This window comes from Lygodium microphyllum, chromosome 10, assembly GCF_053477565.2.
Source record: "Lygodium microphyllum isolate KBCC chromosome 10, Lygodium_microphyllum_v1.1.10, whole genome shotgun sequence".
Classification (NCBI taxonomy): Eukaryota; Viridiplantae; Streptophyta; class Polypodiopsida; order Schizaeales; family Lygodiaceae; genus Lygodium; species Lygodium microphyllum.
In genome coordinates this window covers 102,367,133-102,384,500 of record NC_141144.1, presented here as the reverse complement: position 1 = coordinate 102,384,500, position 17,368 = coordinate 102,367,133, and positions in this window count along the sequence as shown.

Genomic DNA, 17,368 nt, shown 5'->3' with positions numbered 1-17,368 from the left:
CTAAGACCGTGCCTCTTTGCATATCGAGTCTCAAGGCCCTGCGGATCACGATTTGTAATGGAGTGCTGCAAAGAAAACAAAATGCTAACTGTTAGAAACATGATTGTCAGTACAAAGAATATCTCAAAAAAACAAATAAGCAAAACAAAAGAGAAACTTACAAAGTCCTCCAAATATGTCCTGTGGCCGCCACTCCCAAGATGATGTACCGATCCGGCCTCGATTCGTGCCCTCGCCGCCTCCCGCTGCTGACTCCAACGTCCTGGCGAATTTGTAGCCTCCTCCCTCAGTCGGCACCAGTCGTCTGCATCTAACCACTCGGGCTTTGGAGCCCCACTCTTGATTGCCTTGCGTGCGTCGGATCGTCTATGTGACATGTATGCACGCATGCAATCCATCATCCAACCCGTAGAGAATCTATCCCCTGTGGCTGGCACCGGGAACTCCTCGTGTAAGGATGCTACTATGTACTTCTTGCTCCCCTCCGGTATGTTCCTCCAATGATCCAGGACGTTGTGCCGAAAAACTTGTTGGCACAACTCCCTCATGCGAGCCATCACCCTCCTCCCCTCATCATTCATGATGATGGCTCCTGACCTGCCATCCACTAGGTATCCATAATCCCTAGGAGTGTGCCTTGTATGGGCCCTCTCCCATCTCCGTCCACGCTCCTAGGCATATCCAGGAGACCCCTGTACATCCGGTGTACCGACAAGGGTACCCTCTCCCAGAGTGCCACTCAAAGGGGTGCCACCAAAGGGGGTGCCACCAAAAGGAGTGCCACCAAAAGGCGTGACATCTGCCGACGGCTGCGCAAAAGTCGGAGTAACTAGAGTGGACGTCCTCACAGGTGTGACAAATCCTGGAGGTGACCGAGCTCCAGCTGAACGACGAGACGGAGACACCGCGTCCGTGTCTCCACAGCAGCACCCCCCTGATCCTCCTGTAGTCGCAGTCCCTCCCTCTGGCCCAAGTAGCGAGCGTCGAGATCGTCTGCTCGAAGCTGAAGCATCTGATCGTGCTGAAGCTGATCTAGCAGAGCGCCCTGACGAAGAACGAGACAGCTCCTGATCTGCCATCTCTCTGAATCTCGCGAGCTGATATGGAGACATACGTGTCATCATCTCCTGAAACTCCTCATCGCTCATCCCTCGACTCATCCTGAAAATGTCGATACCTGCACATATAAAAAATAATGTTAGAATAATCAATTTAAACTATACAAAGCACATTAATATAAATCATTTTTGAAAAATCCCTCTTAAAATGCATATCTTATCTACCTTTATGGAAGATCTAAACAACGAATTGAGTAATACAATTCTCCAAGAATGAAGTATTCTATGGTCCCATGTTAATCTCCTGACACAACTCTGCATACACTGGAAGGTCGATAGACATGTCATCACAAAAGAACGAGTCTGCCTCGTTCTCAGAAAATTCTACGACTTCTGTATTTCCATCATTGTTAGCCGATGCGGGCTCCAAGCTTGCGGTGGCCTCCACCCCTTGTAATTTCGATCCCTCTATTTGCATATTTTCTTCATCTATGCCTGGAACATCGCTTTGATCGTATACTCTCGCACCTCGAGGAGTTGAAGATATAACATACCACCATCGAGGTTGTCGGGGATTTGGATAGAAGATTACCTGTTCACAAACACTTACAAAGCGGCTTCAAACCATTGTGACATAAACCATGTCGTATTACAATTAGCAAGCAAATGACTAGTTGTACCTGTTCACAATGGGCCGGCAACACAAAGGTGTCGCGCAAATCCATCCATTTTTTTTCGGAATCTATTTCAAGAAATCCAGATGGACCTCGTCGAACTGTTGCGCCAGCTCCTCCAAGTACCACTTTGAACCACTGCACATCGAATATTATCATGGAGAAGCTACGGTAATCCACCGTAATAATACTTTGCAAGTTCTCAAAATACTCCATCTCATCCACAACCGTGTTCAGATCCGTTGCTCGTCACCGGCTCTCTTGCTCAAACCTTGCCATGACACCACAGTCCATTGTGGAGCACATTTTGTCAATATGCTCCACCCAAAAATGCCGTCCGCGCGACCACGCTGCACTATATATTTTGTACTGCACATTGAAACACTCAAATTAGATGTAGCAAGCAAATTTAGATACGACACATTCTAAACCCCTCATTACCTTTGGACTACATCCCGTCGAGAACTCCCACTCCTCCATTGAGACCTCTGTCCCTTTGCTGGATGCTGCGGTCAAGGCTCCATGCAACCATCGTGTTGACATAAACCGCGGCATCTCCTCCATGCCTTCGGGATATCGAATCGGTCAGTGACGCGTACTGCGTCGGAATTCAGCTCGCGCTTCCTCTCGATCTTGCCTTGCAATCTGGTACTTGGCGAGCCACGTCTCCATGGAGGCATGGTGCAACATACAAAAGCGATTCACCTTCTCTTCCATTGAGGCATCCATTCTTTTTTCTACCCCATTTTCAACCACCACATCTCCAGTCAGCCTATCATCGTCCTTCAGCGTCCATAGCATTTCATTGTCTGGTTCCACCGTTGGTAGCCATTGTGAGATATGCACTAACGCCTCTGACACCAACCAACCTTCCGCCATGCTACCTTCCGGACGAGCTCGTTGTCGCACAAAGCCTTTCAGGGTTTTCATGAAGCGCTCCAGGAAGAACATCCATCGCGTATGGACATGTCCAGCAATCTCCACTTCATCCACAAGATGCACAAGAAGGTGAACTTGTATCGTGAGCATGCTAGTGGGCAGGTATTTCTCAAAGAGACAGACTGTCTTAACTACTCCCCGCCTTGCGGATTCAATAGAGGACGTCTTAATCTCTTTCTGTGAGATCCATTGCACCAAAGTCGACAGCTTGTAAATGGCCCCACGAATTTCTGGAGTTAGGCATCCCGCGATCGCGATCGGTAGGACAAACTGCCACAAATAAGAAAGCATTAAGAATAATGGTCACTTTTCAAATTTCAAAATGTCCACGCTAATTAAAATCCATTCTGTTCACAAACCTGACATATCTTATGCCAATCATGGGATTTTAGCCCAGACATTTGGTCATCTTTAGAAAATGCAGACCTGAGAGAACGCATCATACCCGTCGGAGTGCGGATAGACTTGATTACTTACTTCACAATGCGCTCTTCTTTGGTAGACAAAACCCAGGGAGCGCGAGGAAGCTGCACTCCCCCTTCAGCACTCGACTGCGGCCAAAGCGCCTCCATCTTACCTACCTCCTTTAAATCCATTCGTGACCCTATAGTGTCTCTCTTTCCTGTGATGTGGTCCCATAGCAAGCTGCCCACATTTTTGAAAATATGCATGGGATCCAACAAGTGGTTAACCTGTAAGTGGGTCCAATATGGAAACTCGTAGAAAACTGAGAACCGTCGCATTCCATTTGGATGTGATTTCGGGTTTACCATTTTCAGCTTGTACCAGCTTACAGCGTTCATACGTGTTGGAGGTCGTCCAAGAAAACCTTCCCTGGGTTCATGATCCTTCGGCAAGAAAGCGGCGTGTCCTTGATATACTATCTTCTTCATGGTTCGTGACCTTCGGGAGTCTAACTGTGCCCCACACAATGGACATGCATGATAACCTGAGGTAACGAGACCTGCAAGGCGATCCACGACCTAGTGAATACTTGATTGAATGAAATAAAATATAGATATTACCGGCGAGAACAAAGGTCTGCTCACTTGAGCACTCTCCCAATCTCGAAAAGTCATGCATCGTCCACATGAAAATGGCTCGAATGTTGGCTGACCGCCGACCATCGCGTCTGCTCATATCTTGCACCGTGACCCCCTCCTTTCACAAAATCTTAAGCTCATCGACTAATGGACGAAGATACACATCCATATTTTTTACTTTGTAGTGGCCCGAGACGAGCAAGCTAAGGATGAGATGTCCTTTCTTCGTAGAAAGCCATGGAAGAATGTTGTAGTTGACAAGCACTATAGGCCACACACTATAAGAAGTCGAGCGCAGACCGAATGGGTTCACACCATCCATGGCGAGACCGAGTCGAAGATTCCTTGGCTCTCGCGCAAAGCCTGGGAAGGTAGAGTCAATGTGGCTCCATGCGCGCGAATCTGCTGATATTCGTTGCACTCCATCCGTGGACCTATTCTGCACATGCCACGTTGTCAAGCTTGCCATGGCAGACGTGCCAAACATGTGGTTTATGCGGGGGATGAGCAGAAAGTGTCTGAGGACTTTTTGAGGGATGGTCTGCCCTTGCAAGTCCTGTCGATATTTGTGAGCACCACACTTTGGACATGTCTCCATAGTCTCGTATTCATCTCGAAACAATATGCAGTCGTTGATACATGCATGGATGTTATTGTAGTCCATGCCAAGCTTTCGTAAAACATGTCGTGCATCATCACGAGACTCAGGCATGGTGTTTGTAGGTGGCAATATATGATATTTCAATAACCTGAAAAAATCATAAAACACCTTGAAAAATCCATCCATGTTTGCAATAATACTGTTAAAAAAAAAAACAATGAAGTCTGTGTGCAAGGTACCTGAATAACTCAGTCACACTCGTATCGCTCCAACCGTATTTTGCTTGCACACTTAAGAGTGCAAGCAATGTCTTCAACCGAGATACTCGGCACCCATCATATAATGGTATGGATGCTTCCTCTCTAAGTGGGTCAGATGTCTCAACATCCATGGGAATCAATGCATCGATCATTGCCTCCATCTCAGGCTCCAAGATTGTAGGCAGGTCGGGAAGGTTGTCTGTCTCCTCTGGCATTGACGGTATAGATGGGCCTTGCGAATGGTCGATTGGCTCCTGCAATCCATCCATCGCACGTCCACGAACTCTTATAATTGGCCGCAAAGGGTGCACTCCCCCTTGGGTCGAGACATCACCCCCCTGGATACAAAATTTGCCAACAAGACCCAATCTTATTGTGTATGGTTTTCAATTAGCTTGAGAGTACAATGCATGAAAAATGCTAACTTCAAATTACCGTTTGCTGAAAATTTGCAATCGCCTGATCAATGATCTCAGATTGAAACTCGCCAAATCGTCGTACGTGTTCTATAGACAATCGGCATTTTCGTCTAATTGCCAACTTGCATTGAGAGGAAGGACATGGGACACGCTGATTAAGATACGACTCGCGGTCTTGAACAATAGGACCTTCTTCATTTGCCATCTTATCTACATTACAGCAAACGAGGCTTAAATGGATAGCTTTATGGAGATGTACGTCAAGTTGCAAGTTGACCATAAACCTTGCATTGTATATAGTAGTTGAGAGATTTTCCGATGTTATATCTCGGCCTTGTATCATGCTCAACGATTTGTTTGTCCCGGTAGATAATTTTTTGTTATATCTCGGCTTTGAGTATAAGTAATCCATTTTAAAATTAATGCGCGCCATCTATGAAATTTTATAACTATGGTAATAAAATTTATTTCAATCAATTCTACTCATAGTCATAAGACCTGAGAGAAATTATCCTATACTCAATTTAAGGGTTTCTTCTTCTATAACAATAATTTTGGGTTTATTTTGATGAAGTACGTGGCCGTATGCAAAGCACATTGCATACCATTACCAATACGTATATTATCTTTAATTTCCTTCCCCTCCCTCTCCCTCTCTTTCTCTCCCTCTCCCTCTCTTCCTCTCTTTCTCTCACCCTCTCCCTCTCCCTCTCGTTCTCTTTCTCTCCCTCTCTCATTTCCTCCCTCCCCCTCCCTCTCCCTCTCCCTCCCTCTTTCTCCCTCTCCCTCTCCCTCCCTCCCTCTCCCTCCCCCTCCCTCTTTCTCTCCCTCTCCCATTTCCTTCCCCTCCCCCTCCCTCTCCCTCTCCCTCTCCCTCTCCCTCTCTTTCTCTTTTTCTCCCTCTCCCTCTCTATCTCTCTTTCTCTCTCATTTCCTAAACAAGCAAAAAATAAAGTGATTTAAACATCCTCCAAGCAAAAGGGAGAGGGAGAGATACAATGCACTCTCCCTCTCTTTCTCTTTCTATCCCTCTCTCATTTCCTTCCCCTTCCTCTCCCTCTCACTCTCTTTCTCTCTCATTTTCTCTCCTAAACAAGCAAAAAATAAAGTGATTCAAACATTAAACAAGCAAAAGGGAGAGGGAGGGAGAGAGAGAATGCACTCTCCCTCCTTCTCCCTCTCTTTCTCTTTCTCTCCCTCTCCTATTTCCTCCCCCTCTCTCTCTCCCTCTCCCTCTATTTCTCTTTCTCTTTCTTTCTCTTTCTCTTTCTTTTCCTCTCCCTCTCCCTCTCCCTCTCTTTCTCTCTTACTCTCTCGTTTCCTCTCCTAAACAAGCAAAAGGGAGAGAGAGAGAGAGAATGCACTCTCCCTCTCTTTCTCTCCCTCTCTCTCTCCCTCTCCCTCTCTTTCTCTCCCTCTCTCTCCCTCTCCCTCTCCTTCTCTTTCATTTTCCTCTCCTAAACAAACAAAAGAGAACGATTTAAACCTTCAACAAGTAAAAGAAAGAGAGAGGGAGACTCACCAATGAGATATGGCGAGCGTGGGCGGCTTCTCTTTGCAACGAGGGCTCCTCCTCTCCTTCGCGAACAACGGCGGCGGCGGCGGCGGCAGCAAGTCTCTTCCTCCTCTTCTCTCACAAAGCCTTGGCTCTCTCCCTCGCTCTCGCTCTCAAAAGGCGAAGAAAAGAAAATGAAAACGGCGCTCTGGTTTTGGCCGCGCTTTTTTCCCCTGCGGCGTCGCAATTGGCGTCGCTATTTGCGACGCAAATGCGACGCAAATAGCGACGCATATAGCGATGCCTATAGCGACGCCGATATCCGGCGTCGCTATTGCCCCATTCCCTTGTAGTGAGAGCCCTAAAATCTCTAGCAAGCACAAACATTTCCATTAATCAACCCAGTTGTTTGGCAAACTGCTAAGGAAGTGTTCTTTCCTTTTTGAGTGTATCAGCACTCGTTCCCAAGGTGTCTTGTGAATTGGCAAGATCTTTTACATTCCGGTGTAGGGCATACCCAACTTGGTTAACCCTAAAGTTCCTTAGATATGCTAGTTTCCGGTTTACAACTTTCCTTATTTAGAAGGATATCCAAAAATACGTCTCTTTGCAAGATAACTTGCGTAGGGATCTGCCATCCTTGATGAGGGTTTTTACCCTTTCTCCTTGTGAATCAATCACAAGACTAAATGATTTCTTACTTGTTGCGCAAGTCCTGCGATGGAATAATCTGTTTAGATCCTTTAAGCTGACGTATGTCAGGCTTAGGGTTTCTTCTTTTAAGAACCTTAGGGACAAACCCTAGTTCCTTATCTTTACGAATTTATTATCCCTACAGTAAGGAAAAGTAGTCAAGTGCTTAGGGTATGAATGTTTCTATGTTTAGATTGGTTTAGTTATCTTTTGGAAGGTAATATTAATCGTCTTGTCACGGTTTTGCTATCCTTGTGACAATTTACTTTCCAGTCAATACATCTTAATTTTAACATCCGTTTTCCTTACAGATGAACTCATGCCAAATAACAACATTTGCCTTGCTAAGATGTGCAATTAGCAAAGATAACTTCCTAGTAATTTGAGCATCGAAAGAAACCTTTCATGAATTTAACCATTTACAATGATTCGTTGCGAAAGGAATAAGACTAATGGTGCAAGATATAATTTCTACACCTTAGGATTTAACTAAAATATACTACTATAGTAAATGGATAATCTTGCTCGTAATTTATAATGCTTGATGCAATTTGAGGAAAACTAAGTTCTATACATTGTCATTCATAAGCCAAACTCCTTCGTTACAAATAACTCGAACAAATATATCCTATCCTTAACAATTTTTCTTTGCATGATCGACTTAAAACCGAATTAAAGCCAAGAAGAAAAACATGGTTTTGGGGTGAGATATCCACATGGATACCGGGAGATGACCCTCCCGCAGCTACACCTTGGACTTTCTTAGGCGGCATCGTAGTTCAAATGTGAGATAGCCTTTTTCACTTTCTTCTAGAATTCCACCGTCTCTTTGGAAAAAAAAAGTTTATGGGTGAGTGTGGTTTTGCAACCACAAGAACCCTTGGAGGACTTTGACTTGGGGTAAAAGGAATAGAAAGCACTTATTCTCCTTCCTTCCCTTTCTTTTATCTTTTTCCCATTCTTCCTCCTTCACTCCTTCTTTTCACTCCCTCTACTTTCCCTCCCTATCTTTTATCTCACGGCTACTTTTCCCTTATGGGATATCATCCGAGGCCATGATGATGATTTGGATTTTTAAGGGGGGAAAAAATAATAATGGGGATACGGGGGATTAAGAAGAAAGCTTAGGGAGTTGTGGGAAGAAAAAAAGAGTTATGAGGGGGGTGAAAAGGGTTAAAAAGGGTTATAAGGGGGTAAAAAGGGGCTTAGGGAAATAAAACACGGGGGGGTTAGTTCCCAAAGTCAAGGAAGGCTTAAGGGGGAAAGGGAATTTAAAACATGGGGGGAAGGGGGGTTCCAAAAAAACCATGGGAAAGGGGCTAAGGGGATTTTTAAAACCCGGGGGGGGGGGGGGGGGGGGGGTAAAAAGGGCTTTATGGAAATCCACGGGAAGGGGCTTTAAAAACCCAGGGTAAGGTGGAATATAAAGGGACTTGGGTGGCGAATCCACAGGAAGGGGGGCTTGGAGAGCCCCCTTAGAAGCTTCTAAGAAGCTTCTTGGAGGCTTCTGGGAACGTGTGATGGCCACGTGGATGAGGAAAAAACCAATTAGTGGATGAGGGAAGGTGGAGTCAGCAGGAGTTGGTCGTGGCGTGGTAACAGGCAGAGCTGGCGGCGGCTCTTAAGCCACAGGTGGCAGTGTTCTGACGGGCAACCCCCTCCTGCACTGCGGCTCCACGGATGACAAGAGCTTCTTTCTCCTTGCCGGATTTCGTAGCTCTCCCTTGGCACGGCGGCTAGTGCCTCACTCTCCTCCTCATGCACAGAATCCTCTACTCTCCCCTCCTCACTATCTCCTTCAACGGTGGCAGCTGGCGTAGTCTACGCCCTCTCTTTTTTTTTTCTCCCCCCGGCCTGCAGCGTTATGGCCCTCATTTAAATAGTGGAGGGGAGGAGGATCTTCCCTCCCCCGCGTGTCATCACTCATGCTTCCCCCCCTCATTCCAATCCTTCTATTTCCCTCCCCCTCCAGCTCGTCAGTCGGCTGGAGGGATAAGGGGGAATAATTTTTTTTTTCATTTATCCAATTTTCATTTTCATTTGAGGCAGTTCACGCTTGTGTTTCTATTAGCGAATCGGAATATTACAATATCAAACTTACTACATTCATATGTTAGCATATTGTCATGTAGATATAGATATCTTATGCACATTTCTCCATCTCTCTCTTAACTTTTTTACTTCCACACAACCAAAATCTATTGCAAGGCCTAATAGAGATGCATGTGCCTACTCCTCATAACTTTGTTATAAGTGATGCCAAGATGCATATTCCACGGTGGATTCCATAAGGTTTTGTTGTGGATTTTGTAAAATTATATTCATTTGTTGGGGCTCGTACACAAGGTGGATTCCTTGTGCGAAAAGTCGATGGGGACGCCTCTCCTTTTCTGGTGTCACGTTAATTTAATGTGCGAGTGGGTGATTCCATAGCCGGTGATTCCATAAAATACATATTTAAATTAATGGACATTTTTGAGTTTAGAATGCGCACTTGTATTAAATTAGGGTTAGGACAGAGTTCCAACCTATTTATTTATTTTGTAGCTGAAGACTGCTAGGTGTTTACTTTTGTCAGTTTAATTTTATTATTTTCTAACAATTGTGAATGCTTCAGTTGATGTATAGAGCAGGTGGTAGTGGTGCTGGGAAGCACTGGGCGATAGCGTGTATTCAAGTTATTTAGAAGAAATTATCATTTTTGATGGGCATGCATCTTAGGCATGGTGCCAATATTTATTTTGATGTACTTATTTATTAAAGTGCTTGACTTATATTTATTATTTTGTATGCACATGGACACACGATTTAAATATTCATTATTGGACGTTGTATTTGGACACAACACGACTCTTGGGGGCGCCCAACCGCTTTATTCTTTATTTGGACAAAAACAAACACAAAAGCTAAAGCGTACTAATTGTAAATTTGGGCTATTTTTTAGCTTGGAGATGAATAATATATTAAATACATGATTTGTGGAGCGCTCACACAAGGCATGGGGGGAGATTGTACCTAATTGGTCTTCTTGCTTCATGTCGTGCAATTCTTCTCTCTTGGTTTTTGAGCAAAAAGTAGAGTTCTTTGTTCTTGGGGACCTTGCGGTGCTCGCTATGTACGCATACGGCAACTGATTTGTACACTAGTGATATCAGAGCGAAGCTGAGATCGAGGCTTCCAATCGCTTACCATCTCAAGCGAAGGCAAAGCTCCTGGAATGATCAAGCTCTACAGTCAATCTCGCGACAATCCGTCAATACGATCGTGCTGGCGGTAAAGAACCCTCTGATATGCAATCAGATCGCGACGGAGCACGCTCAGGAAGCAAAGGACCACCGGGGAAGTCTCTTTGAAAGTCATCTTTCTTCTCAAAGACAAAAACATAATAATTTCATTAACAATAAGCTTAAGGCTTAACAAAAGCTTAAGCTTTACTTTTTCATATCTAAATTTAATCGTCAACGGTGGGAGTATGAATTTGTTGCAGTCGATGTCGACAATAACATGCCGCCGTCCTGTTGTGTTGATTCTAGGGAAGTCATGTTTTTTTAAATTAAAGATTAAGATTTTTAAGCTTACTAAAGCTTAACGCTTAAAGATTACTACCTTTAAAATTTTCTTCTTAGTCGGCGTTCACACTGGTTAATCCCGAACCGGTTTTCGACCTCCCTACAAGCCCCTATCCGCACCTGCACTCTGACAGAGCCAAATTCCAACAAACAGATTTCTATACGCAGTCTACATGGATGAAGTATCCTCTTGAATGAAGGCCGATATCAATTTCCATAGCCGTGAAGAAGAAAGATCATAAAAAGCCACAAAAAAAAAGCAAGCCTTGTAATCCCGAACTTGAGCCACGCTCATCCCGCTAACAAGATTTCGAGTGTGTGAGGTTGTTTGAAATTTTGCAAGATGACTGATCAAAATATGGAAGATTTTATTGCCGAAGGTGATTTAGGGAACCAACGATGGAGCAAAAACTGGACCTAATTATCATGTAGCTTTAAGAGGAGCGAAGAGCACGTCAAGCTTTGCAAGCTCAATTGGCCAATCTTCAACGATCTACTACCAATCAAGATGGACCACAATCTGAAGATCATATTATATGACGTACGATCGATACGACACTTAAAGCACAATCTATTCGGAAAGAAACCAAGATAAGTAAAAGAAATTTCAAATTTCGTACTTTCAATGGGTCACACGATGGAAAGACTGTACTTGCTTTTATCAACTAGTTTGATGATTATTTCCATGAAGAACAGTATGCCGAAAAAGACAAAATTAAGTGTATCACTAATCATTTAGTGGACAAAGCATCTTTATGGGGGACTGTTGTCCAGAAAAGCATTGATTGTCCTACTAGTTGGGAGACTTTCCAAAATAAATTTTTGTAGAATTTTCTTCCACATGAATTCCCTCTTGGGAAGGGGTCATAGGGATAATATTTTTTTGAATTGGATAAATGACAAAATATTTTGTTGTTATTCCCCTTATTTCCCCCAGCCGACTATCAAGCTGGAGGGGGAGGGGAATAGAAGGAGTGACTAAGCTCCTCGGTGGAGCTCGCAGGAGAGAAGTGGCCATGGCCGCTACCACGTAGGGGAGGGAGGACCCTCTCCCTCTCCCTATAGAACTCGTAGCTATGGGGAGCATTGGAAAAAGGGAGGAATGAGGTGCTGAGACTCTGCATAAGATTGAGGAGGAGGCTATGATAAATTGCGCTACCAGTCGAGAGAGGAGAGAAGGAGTTGAGCCAGATCGCTGCAAGCCTGAGAGGAGCTTTGTCATCACTGAGTGTTGCCGCCAACTCCGTCTCAGGTTGCCGCTATCATCGCCATCAGTCCGACACTAATTCGATGTCCCTCTCCACGCCATGTTACAAGCATAGAAGCTTCCCTTGAAGCTTTTGGAAGCTTCCAAGGGGGCTTCCTAAGCCCCCTTTCACACATTTGCTTATTTCCCCCCCTCAAAATTTCCCCTAAGGTGTATACTAGAGGCAAGAAGATCAAACTAAACCAGTATATCTATGAGGAAGTTACGAAGATCCTTTCGGCTGACAGAATAAAATTCACAGGTTGCTCTAGCTGCCGCAACTACAAAAAAGATGGATTTCCTGAACTCCCTAAAAAATATAGATTCCTAGATATCTACTCTCTGAATCCAAGTTACTTCATAAAGGATGTATCAGAGTATCATACTTGGATTATAGCAGGGAATCCTTTTTTGAAAGAAAATAAGATGAGCCTACGAACCATCTGAATAATGTACTTCTTTCCATCTGATTACCTTGTACATCCATTGTAATTAAAGATTGATTGATACTTCATCAATCAGAGAAATAATGCAACCTTATTTTTTTTCTTGAAACCTCTGAAATTGCAATTTAACTTTAGCAATGGGAAGAGAGTTTTATTTGAGAGTTGTTTCAATAAACTAAGTGAGAGATAATTTGAGTATTGAACTCTATTATTGATGCTACATAAACTTTGTAATATTTAACTTACGAATTGTTGAAAATTTCCCAGAATCTCGCACCCACAATAATTCCCAACGAAGCTCAAGAGAAAATGAATCTTTTGAAGCAAGTCAAACCTCTGCAGTTTGACGGAAAAGGCGAAAATGTGAGAGCCGATGCAGAGATTTGGATCGAATCTATGGAAGATTATTTTACCACTACTGGAACTATCCCAGCCAACCAGGCCATGTTAGTTAAGCTAAAATTAATTGGCGAAGCTTGATTTTGGTGGAAGCAGTGGTGCTGAGATCAAGGCGTCCCTGAAAATGCCATTAGTTAGGATTTGCTGAAAGAAGCTGTAAGAGGAAGGTATTTACCTCCAGCTTATCGCACCCAAAAGATGAACAAGTTCTTCAATTTGAAGTAAATGGGACTGACCTTGGAAGTATACTATTCCAAGTTTGTTTCTCTTCTTAAATATTCACCCCCCATGGATACTGTTCAACAAGTGTCCAAGTTCTGCAATGGGCTAAATTATCCACTGAACACTCGTTTGGAATCAATGCGCCCCATAGACCTCCAGGATGCCTTGATTCAAGCTGCTTCTATTTTGCAGGAAGTACAATCAAAGCCTAACAACAATAAGTTCTGGAGCTACAATAACCAGAACAAAAGAGGATTCAAGGGTCAAGCAAAAAGAACCCAAGGCCAATTTTATCAAGGTCAGAAGAAAAAGGCAAAATCCAACGCAGTTGGAAATTTTGTGCCTATCCAGGGAAACATGGATGGTCTTAGGTACTTCCATTATAATGAGACAGGACATTTCAGGAGAGATTGTCCAAAGCTTAGTAGGAACCATCACCAAGGCCAATTTCGAGGTCAAGGCACAGCTGCCCAAGGCCATGGTCAAGTAGCTATGGCAAGAGGAAGAACGTCAAATATTACCCTAAAGAGTCTAATAAGGAGGAAGACCCTACTATGGAAGAAGATATTGAAAGAGCAATTGTTCATGCTGCGTTCCACAGGAAAGGACCAAATCGACAATATTCGGTAATACAGACATCGGCTAGTCACTAAGGTAAATAATTTAAAGTTTTGATTGATTATGGAAGTACACACTCATTTATTTCACCCAAGTGTGCTAAAAAGATAGGAATAGATACAATAAATGCATCAAAGCTACTTGTGGAATTAGCAAATGGAAATGAAGTACTTTCTACACATCAAACTGCCAAGGTAGAGTTTAACCTAGGAGAAAACCTTTCAAGTATAAGGTTTAGAGTAATGAACTTAGGAGCCTATGAATGTTTACTAGGAATGGATTGGCTGATTCCCAATGATGCTCATATCCATTGTGAAAAAGATCAAGTCACATTTTAGGATTTGAATGGTGAAATAACAACTACACAAGGTGAAACAGGGAAAGCTAAAGTTCAATGAGAAAAAGCTTCTCGAATTGTGAAAGGATTGAAGAAGGGATTACCTATTTACATGATCAAGCTTAACAAGATAAATCAAGATGGTTAGGCAGAAGAAGAACCATCCTGGTTACAAGAGTACACCGACATATTTCTTGAAGGACTAACTGAGTTACCTCTGGAAAGATAAGTTGATCATGAGATTAAACTTGTTCCAAGAGCCACTCTAGTGGCAAAGAGACCTTACAAAATGTCTATTCCTGAAGCCATTGAACTAAAAGAGCAATTCAAGCAACTGCTAGAACAAGGGTATATCTGGCCAAGAAGTTCACCGTGGGGAGCCCCAATATTATTCCAAAAGAAGAAAGATGGAACTCTCTGTCTTTGTATCGACTACCAAGGGCTAAACCAGGTAACATTAAAGAATAAGTACCCAATCCCGAGGATAGATGAGCTTCTTGATCGTCTATAAGGAGCAAATATATTTTCTAAGATTGATCTGTGGGGTCAATATATTATCAGATTAGAGTCAAGAATGAAGATATTCCAAAGACCACCTTCAACACAAGATACCGTCATTTCAAATTCATCGTGATTTCATTTGGGTTGACAAATGCTTTAGCTACCTTCAACAGGTTAATGCATGACATTTTTAGACCTCATCTTGATGATTTTGTTCTTGTATTATTTGATGATTTTGTAACTGATTCTAAGGAGGAAGAAGATCATGAACCACATCTTTGCATTGTACTAGAGACAATGAGAACACACAAGTTGTATGCCAAGAAGAAGAAGTGTGCCTTCTTCAAAAGGAAGATTGAATACTTGGGATTCATAGTGTCTGCTGAAGGCATATCAGTAGATCCTGCCAAGGTCAAGGATGTTCAAGATTGGTCATCCCCAACCACTATCAAGGAAGTGAGAAGTTTTCTAGGTCTAACAGGATGGTATAGGGTATTCATCAGAAACTATGCTCAAATTGCAACACCTCTTACAAACTTACTTAAGAAGCAAGTTGCCATTAATTGGATGCCAATCGAACAGTCTAGCTTTGAGCAACTAAAGCATAGTTTGGTAACTACTCCTATCTTAAGGCTACGTTACTTAAGCAAGGAATTTGAAGTTGTCACAGATGCCAACTCTCTTGCATTGGGATGTGTACTAATGCAGGAAGGACATCCTGTAGCTTACTCTTCAAGAAAATTGAAAGCCCATGAGTAGAAATATGCTATTCACGACCTGGAGTTGTTAGCTGTGATTCATGCTCTCAAATTATGGAGACATTAGTTTCTTGGAAATAAGTTTTCCTTAGTCACAGATCATAAAAGTCTTAAGTGGATTTTTACTCAACCTAATCTTAATATGAGACAACAACATTGGATTGAGATTCTATAGGAGTATGACTTTGAAATTAAGTTCAGACCCGGTAAAGAAATGTAGTAGCAGATGTCCTTAGCCATAAAGCCTTTCTTAATGCTCTTATCACTCAAGAATCATCTAGGGCAGAAAATCTGGCTACAATGGTATCAATGCCAACTAATCCTATTATCGAGTTGACCAAGGATGAAGCAAATAAGGACCTAGACTATCAACAATTGTTTTGGGAAGTTCAGAATAAGGAACAAGATCCCAAACTCAAGACTAAGTATTAGGAATTCTCTATAGATGAAGACGAAGGACTTGTTTATTCTAGAATGAGACTATGCATTCCTTCAAGTAAGAGAAGGATACTTTGGGAAGCACATGATTCTCCTTTTTCAGGACACCTAGGGTATGCAAAAACCCTTAATGCTGTCAAGAAAAGTTATTACTGGCAAAAACTCAAGGGTGATGTATTTAAGTATGTCACTAAATGTCTAAATTTCCCAAGGGTAAAATATGAACGTGTCAAGTTACCAGGAAAACTCCAGCCACTTGACATTCCCCAGATGAAATGGGAATTTATTAGCATGGACTTTGTAGTTGGGTTACCTTCTATACAAGGAGAATATAACTCAATAATGGTGATAGTAGACACGGTAACAAAGATCTATCATCTTATTCCAAAAAAAACCAATTACAAAGCTTCAGATGTTGCTAGAATTTTTGTAAAAGAGATTTTTAGGTTACATGGGTTACCTAAAATGATCATCAGTGATCGTGATTCTCTTTTCACATCACACTTCTAGAAGAGTTTATTTGAAGCCATTGGAACCCAACTTTGTTTCAGTAGTATTACTTATCATCCACAAACTGATGGGCAGACAGAATGAGTTGATCAAGTAATTGAGGATATTCTGTGTGCATATTGCAGTAAGGAATCTAAAAGGTGGATTCAGTATCTATCCTTAATGGAATTTGCCTATAATTCCTCCTATCATCGAAGTATTCAAATGACTCCATTTCAGGCACTATACGATCAAGATTGCCGTATGCCACTTAATTTTTCCGATCCTACTCTAAGGATAGAAGCCTCGAGAAAAATGTTAGAAGAAATGGATGATCAAATCAGGATTATCAGATAGGATATTCAAGCTGCCAAGGATCGACAAAAGGCGTATGCTAATCTAAAAAGGCAAGAACGAATCTTCAAAGAGAGAGACATGGTCTTCATCCGTGTCCATCCAAAAAAGAGTTCATTGTCTTTAGGAGAATATAAGAAGCTAAGTCCAAGATATTGTGGACCCTATAAGATTCTCAAGTACTTAGGACCAAGCACTTACAAGATACAACTCCCTGAGAACATAAAAATCCACAATGTATTTCATGTTAGCTTATTGAAAGCATACATAGCTAACCCTAACCATATCCTTGATGATCAACAAGTTGTAATACCTAGCCAAGGAGTCCTTGAGCTACAACCTGACAGAGTAATTGATGTAAGGGAGAGAAAATTGAGGAGTAGAACCCTTAGAGAATACCTTGTCCAGTGAAAGGATTATCCTGAACCATGCCATAGGTTGCATGACATGTACCCTTGAGGCTTGAGTAGTATCCAGAATGCCTTCTTAAAACTGTAGTATCTATGTTTTCATATCAACATGAAATGTTTTTCCCATGACATTGGTTATTACTGGTATTTTCTGAGGTGGAAATGAATCTACTTTTTCTGGAAGGTTACTGAGGTGCTGAACCATATTGTTTGTGTAGGTTGTTCATTATGAAGTTGCAAATGATGTCGAGGTATTTCTACACCGTTCTGAGCAAATAGGTGAAGTTGGCAAAAAAGGCACTATGATTCTCATGCATACTCGGATGCAAAAAACTGCACTTGACCTACTTGAGGATGAACCGGGGTTCAAGTTTGAGAATATAGAGCCTCAGGTTGGTG